This window comes from Pteropus alecto, unplaced genomic scaffold (assembly GCF_000325575.1).
Source record: "Pteropus alecto unplaced genomic scaffold, ASM32557v1 scaffold146, whole genome shotgun sequence".
Classification (NCBI taxonomy): domain Eukaryota; kingdom Metazoa; phylum Chordata; class Mammalia; order Chiroptera; family Pteropodidae; genus Pteropus; species Pteropus alecto.
This window is the reverse complement of record NW_006442107.1, coordinates 2,453,102-2,460,138: the sequence shown is the minus strand read 5'-3', so window position 1 is coordinate 2,460,138 and position 7,037 is coordinate 2,453,102.

Here is a 7,037-nt window from a genome sequence, read left to right as displayed (position 1 = left end):
CCCAGACCTGGCTGTAGCCCAGCTCATCTCCCCAAATTACTGTGACCTTGGGCTGGCCATTGAACTGGCAGGATTTCAGTTTCCTAATGTATAAAAGAGAGAGGAGGGGGGCCTAACTCAATCATCTCTAACATTTCTTTCATATTGCAATTCAAAACATTATGATTCTGTGTGTGTATCTTAAAGAAATTATCAAATTTAAAATTATGGGAAAATCCAAATCAATATTAGTGGAGAAAAAATTTAGTACAACTCATTTGGAAAGTAATTTGGCAATCTATGTCAAGAGCCTTGAAAATGTTCATACCCATTGACTCAATAATTTCTCTCCTAGAAAAGTACTCTACAAAGTGTTTGAAATTCAGAAAAAAAGAAAAAAACGATGTTCACTATACTATTATTTTTAATAGTGAAAAATTATCCAGCAATTGGGGGCATGTTTTACTGACAGTCCATACAATGGATTATCCTTTAGTTGTTAAAAAGATGATTATTGAGCATGAAGAATTTTAAGTCATTTGAATAGTAAATAGGGAAATTACTGAAATTATTGCAGTAAGTAGGGAAATGTTTATGTTATAATATTAAGTTAATAAAACAGGATCCCAAGTTATATAAAGACTAACATCAATTATGTAAAAAGGCATAAATATATTGGAAGAAAATGTTCATTTTAAATGTTTTGGGATTATTGAATTAATCTCTTTTCTCTTTGTTCTTTCTAATATTCTATAATAAGCTTGTACTGCTTTCATTATAATAAAAACTGAAATAACTCAAGTTTATGATTATTAGTTGATAGTACATATTAAGAAGTTGTCAGAAAAAATAGAAATAACCACAATTATAGAACTTCAGTTGTTGTATAATATGAAATGATATATCATGGAGCTCAGTGGTTGATGGGTTGGTGGAAAAGTCCCTGAACTCACAACCAAAACTCTGATTCGAATTGTAGTTCTTATATTTCCTACCTATATGGCCTAGAGTAAGTTAGTTCCATCTCTGAACCTCAGGGGTGTTACCTGTAAAATAGAAATTTAACAAATATTTATTGACTACCTACCATGTGCTAGATATTTGTGAAATGTAGTAGTCATACACAGTTAAGAAAATATGATTCATGCTTATAAAATATTAATACATTAATGGGCATCTTTACTGAGTCTTTAGGTTTAAGTAATGAGTGAAAGTCAAATAAGGGAATTATAGGTAGATTAAACAGCAAACCCATTTTTGAGGACCTGTTAATGTATTTCATGCAGGGAAGCGACTTGGCTGCATGGCATAACATAAGGACCATAAGTGTTGGCATCATAGGTCTGTGTTCAACTTCTGACCTTGTCTCTTCCTGTGTGGCCTTGAGAAAACTGCTCAACCTTGCTGTGCCTCAAATTCTTCACCTTAAAATGGAGATGTTATTATTTACATCTCATGAGTACTGTGATATTTGAAGAAAGCTTTTGTAAAGTATGTGACAAAGCAATGGTCTGTCTCTTCAAAAAAATATATTGAATGTCCAGTATGTACAGCACATGGTGACAGATACTGAGAATAAATGATAAACCAGACAGACACCTTCCCTTGCTCTTCTGTATAGAATAAGTGACATTATTGCTGTTATTAATATTAATATAATCATTGGAAAGAAGTTCTCAGCATTTTCTATGTGCCATGTGGTCCCATTGGTTTTCATTACCACAGTGATTTTCAACCCATGGGCATATCAGATCATGGTATCAAACATCATGATGTAGATTGTTAATCTGTTGGTAGAAATTGTCCCTCTCAGATACCCTGCTGCCCTTTCCCCCTTGCTGCCCCATTAAGTCTCACTGAGGAGAGGACAGATGTTGTGTTGATGAGTTACAGTGGGGAGGATGGGCTACCGCAATGGCCTCTGGGAAATGGGGTACCCCCACCCCCCGCAAACCCCCACTAGCCAGGGATGGCTGTCACCCAGCCCAGAATGGGAGAGATGGAAGAGCTCACCTGCAGACTCCTTCCAGAAGGCTCCTTAGAGGCATGGGGAATAATTATGGCAAATGTTTCAGCAACCACAGGGGCCAGGAAAGGGGGAGAAAGAGGGCAGTGGAGGGGGGAGCCCGGTTAATTACGGAACAGATGTCCAGCAGCACCTTGGGGTGAATGCATGAAGGATGGGAGCTGTCATCTCACTCACCCCCTTGCATTTATTCAGAGACTCCTGGACTCCTGGGCACCCAGCTGCGGCTGATTTTCTGTGGGTTTTGCCTCAGCTGGAGAGATCTGTAAGTTCAAAGCCTTCTCCTTATTTCCAAATGGGATCTCCCTCCTGCCTTCTCTCCCTTCCTTCCCCATCGCCCTCCCCACCCTGACTCTCCCAGTGCGTCATAATGCCTCCTTGCCTGCAGACAATTTTAATTGTTTTGTCTGAATTGGTTCAGGACAGAGAACTCCAGACCCTCAGGCAAATGGGGAGAGGGGGCTTTCAGGCCTCCTCTGGTGCCTGGCTCACTCCCCTTCCTCTCTGACACCAGCCCATGGCCACGTGCCAAGCGCACCCAGCAGGCCCAGTGCAGACTGCACCTCTGAGGGAAGTCTTCAAAGCCCCGCTCTGGACCTGCTGTTCAGCCTGAAGCCCAGAGAAATGCAAATCAGGCAGGAGTGACACAAAGAGCAGAGGAGCGCTGTGTGCCCGACACTGCCATTCGCCACCTTGGTGTTGCCCGGTTCATGCTCTGGCCACAGTATTTTGGGCCGGGGCCCACACCGGGACAGAAAACAGGCCTGGGACTCAGGGTATGCTGGGCTCTCCTCCCAGCTCCTTCACTGCCTTTCTTTTTTTCTCTTTCTTGCTACACAGACTCCCAAGCTGCCAACTGGAGATGAAACCTGGAAATCAAAAGAGAGGAATGACTTGTAGTTCACCCTCCCTCCTCCTCCCTGCATTTTCAAATATGACTCACTTCCCCAAGGGCCCAACTCAATCCACCTCTGCTGTGAAAATATTCCAACTGTCCCAACAGCTCTCCTCTCTCATTCTGCTGAATTTGTCCCTAAGTTAGCACTTGCTTTTCTGCTAATAAGGGAAGTTCCTTTCCCTGGCTGGATTGTCAGTTTCTGGAGAAAGTATGCCACTTCAGAGCCACCCTGGGTTAGTCTGGTGAAACACACGGTAGAAACGGCCATCTTTTCGTACAACCTGCTTTGTTCTGCACGTGCTCACCTTCTGTCCTAACATTTATGGTTAGGACAATACAAATTATTAGGCATGTTTATAATCTCTAGCACAAGTATCAAAAAAATCGATGGAGAGATAAGCAGATCTGGCTTATATTTTATCCATAGTGCCTAATTCAGTGATAATTTTTCTCACATAAATGAGATGATTGAATACTTTGAGTAATTTAAACCAGATAGCACAGACGAACTCTCTGGAAATTAAGTGCTTGGCGCATCATTGGCCTTGTCATTGTTATGCTATCATTGTTCTCATAATTTCAAAATGTGGGTTGTCAGATTCAGAAGTGACCTCTGAGGTCACCTAGTCCAGTGTCCTACTGACAGGAACAACTCTTCAGCTTAGCAAAAGCCAAGGGAAAATGCTAAATCAGTCTGTAAGGCAGAAACATACAGAGAAGGTGAAATCGGTGTGAGGCATTTGCCATGCTGTGGAGGAAGCCCAGGGTCTGAGATGATGAGATCCGTCTGGCCCTGTGCTCTGAGATCCCTAACCTTCCAGGAGGCCATTTAAAGTAGAGGCTGCATATTGGCTCCTTCGGGGTTGTCTCCCCCCGGCTGAGGTCTTTGGTTTGGCCTGTATAGAATGTATTAATTTTTTAGATGAGTCAACATTTAAAAACCAGGAGAGTTCACCTACAACAAATCAGACCTTTTCGCTTTTCTTTAAGAAGTGACAGATTTGGAACCCAGGGCCCAGCAATTACCCTTGGAAGCCATTCACTGGAGGAGTTTCCATTAGAACTGGGGTGAGCTCTGAGTTTACACGGTCCTCGCCACGCCCTAATTTCCTGCCCCTCAGGCCAGGTGCCAGTTGCCACTTATCCTTACGCTTTTTAAAAAATCTTTTCTTCTCCCATCCTTCCTTCCGCCCACCCTCCCTCTCTTTCTCTTTTCTCTTATTCATTTCTCTCAGTAAAAATAGACGACGAAGGGTAGATTAATAGTACTTACCCTTCGAAATGCTGCCCCGTGTGTCTCATACTAGCCTGTCATAGCACTTGCCTTCATGTGACTCGCTTCACACTTGTCCTCCCCTCTGCACTGTGAATTCCAGGCAGTCGGGAACTACCCGTGTAGCTCATGACGGTACCCAGCCCTGTGCCCAACAGGGTCCACATTTCATGAATATCGTTAGACTAATATTATCGTTCTCTTACTATGAGTAGTGATATACCACCTCAGGCACAATTGACTGAAACCTTGCCATAACAAGATAAGTGGGCTCTAAAAAATCAATAATATAAAATGTGGGTCACATCATTCAGAGGTAGTAAAAACAGTATTTTTTCAGCTCTGTACTGGCACAAGGAGCTAAATGGGGATAGACTAAATGGTCACAAATCAGTCACTTCCTCACTGCCTCTCCCCGCCAGAAGATAAGGAGCCAGCCCAGCCCTATTGGAGAATGGGGGCTGGCATAGCATGGGAGCCAACAACCATCATTCAAGATGTCCAAATATCTATTGTCACAGTGACACTTTTTCAGGACTCATAATTAAGGGGTTTCAGTGAATACTGAAGTTCTTGCTGGTAGTCGTGCAATAAAAATCTTGGGTCTTGGTTGGCTGACTGATGTGCTCATACAAGTAGCCCAGCTAAGATGAGGCAATTCTTGGTGTCATTTCGTTCTTGTCTCCTTCACTTGCTTTTGAGCTTTAAGAGACAGTGCTTTGTCCCCAGCCCTGAGCAGAGTGCTGGCACACAGCACACAGCAGAAACACCTGCTTCTTGGTCCAGTGCAAGGTCTCCAGGGGAGGTCTTCTCTGCCTGGCCCTGACCTCCAGCTCTGAGTCCTGAAGAGCTTGCCTTTCTCTAGGGGCCTCGAGACACTCTGAGCAGGGAACTCAAGTTGAAAAGACAGTGGTCAGCCTTTCTTTGGTTCTGCGTCAAACTCCTTCATTTTAGAGCTTGGGGGAACATGGCTCCTGGGAGACTTGTCTTAGAATCTACTGCCATCTGTAATTCCTTGCCTGAAACGAATACCTGGTTCTTGTACCTGCCCACTGCCTCCTCTCTTAGGGCTTCGCTGAACTCCTGGATAGGGAACCTGGCTGGAGCAAGTGAGGCTCGCTCCTCGCCTGACTCTGTCCTAGGGCCTGGCTCAGGCTGCTTGCTTCCACGTAGACACTTAGTATCTGCTCAATACCCAGCCCTGTCTCCTTTGTCTGATCACAGGTGACTGTTCAGAGTTGGCCTCTCCGATGTAAAAATCCAAAGGGAAAGTTACTTACTCTATTTGGCTCTCTGCTTTATTACTATGATTATTATTGTTGTTATTATTTTTCTCTTGCCTATCTTTTATGCTCTTCTTGAGTGCGGTACCTGGGTAGCATTTAACAAGTCCATGCAGAGGCCAAAGGTGGCTGAGCTTTCCTGGGGTTTGCGGGGAGCCATGGCAATGACCGACAGGACAAATTCATGTTCTTTAGAAATAATACAATGCTTTAGCGATTCTGATGATCCTACAGACTTTTTTTGCCCAGAAGCAGGGACTGTGCATCCAGAGAGGGAAGTTGAGCCATTTTTGATAATCCGAGCTACCTAACAGGCTCTGTTGGCATCTATAAGCAGTCAGTAGAAATCCCACCATGTTAGGTCGCTGGCAGGTTTTCCCAGGATTCAAAAGTCACCTGGGGGTCATCTCTAATTCCTACTGATGTAGTCTATGTCTTCCACTCTCCCCCTCTGCTCCCCCTCTTTTTCAGATCCTGCCTTGTCAAGAACTGCCTGCTTCAATTGTGGCTTTATCAAAGCTCACACTGACGCATTTAGGACCTTATTCTTGTCAAAACCTTTCAGAAAACCACTGCTTCAGCTACCTTGAGTCTGTCCCCACCGAGCAGATACCTTCATGAATACCCCATTTCTCTGATGAGTTCCCCGCTCTGCTTTCTTCATCTGTTTAATTTGTTTGCTGTGCATTTTGAACCCTTCTCTGGAAGACGACATGACATCATCTATTTTTATTTAAACTGTTATTCAGGACATGTTTGAAAGGTGCATTATTCATGTATTATTCATGGGCATTATTGGAGATCGGTGTGCAAATCAGCTTTATTGGGCACCTCGGGGACTGCAGCAGAGTCCTGTGCACTTATAAAATGTGTAGTGTCATTTCCTGAAAAGTGGCTTGCTCTGCTTTTGGGGGGAAAATGACAGTTTCATAGAACTGCCGAGAACAATCATGCCTTTGAAAGAGATCACATGGCTATTTCATTTGTCATTTGATGCACATACTTCAGCCAGGCGAGGGAACTCCTCAGCCAGGTTCGATTCATGTGGTTTTGAAATCTTATTCAGACCCAGGCATTGGCCAGGACCTTGCAGACGTCACAGGAGAGCTGTGGCTCTCAAAAAAATCTTCAGTCTGTTTTTCTCAGCAGGGGATGGAAAGTCTATTGTGGAGAACTTCCCCAGTCTAAGGACACCCAGGAATAGCAAAAGGGACAGGCGTGGCTGTGATGGCCAGGCAAGTGTCACGCTTGGTGCCCTGCTTCCCTTTCTAAGTTTGCCCTCTTCGTTCTAAGTTCCCTTCATGCTCTGAGGACCTTTGTCTTGGAGAAAGTGATCACCCACTGGGTCGCGGAAGTTGGCCACACGGCCCCTCCAAGAAACACGTGCTGTTCAAAAGACTACTGCAGAACTCCACTCGAGATATTCCTGTTGACGTAGATCAAGGAGACGTTTGGGGGGGAGAAGATGGCTTTCCCAGAGTCTCTCTAAATTATATTGCAGGTATGATTTAGATCCCTTCTTAACTTTCAGAAGGCAGTCCCTTCTCAGCCCATGGGTAGGGCAGGCTTTGTGCCAAA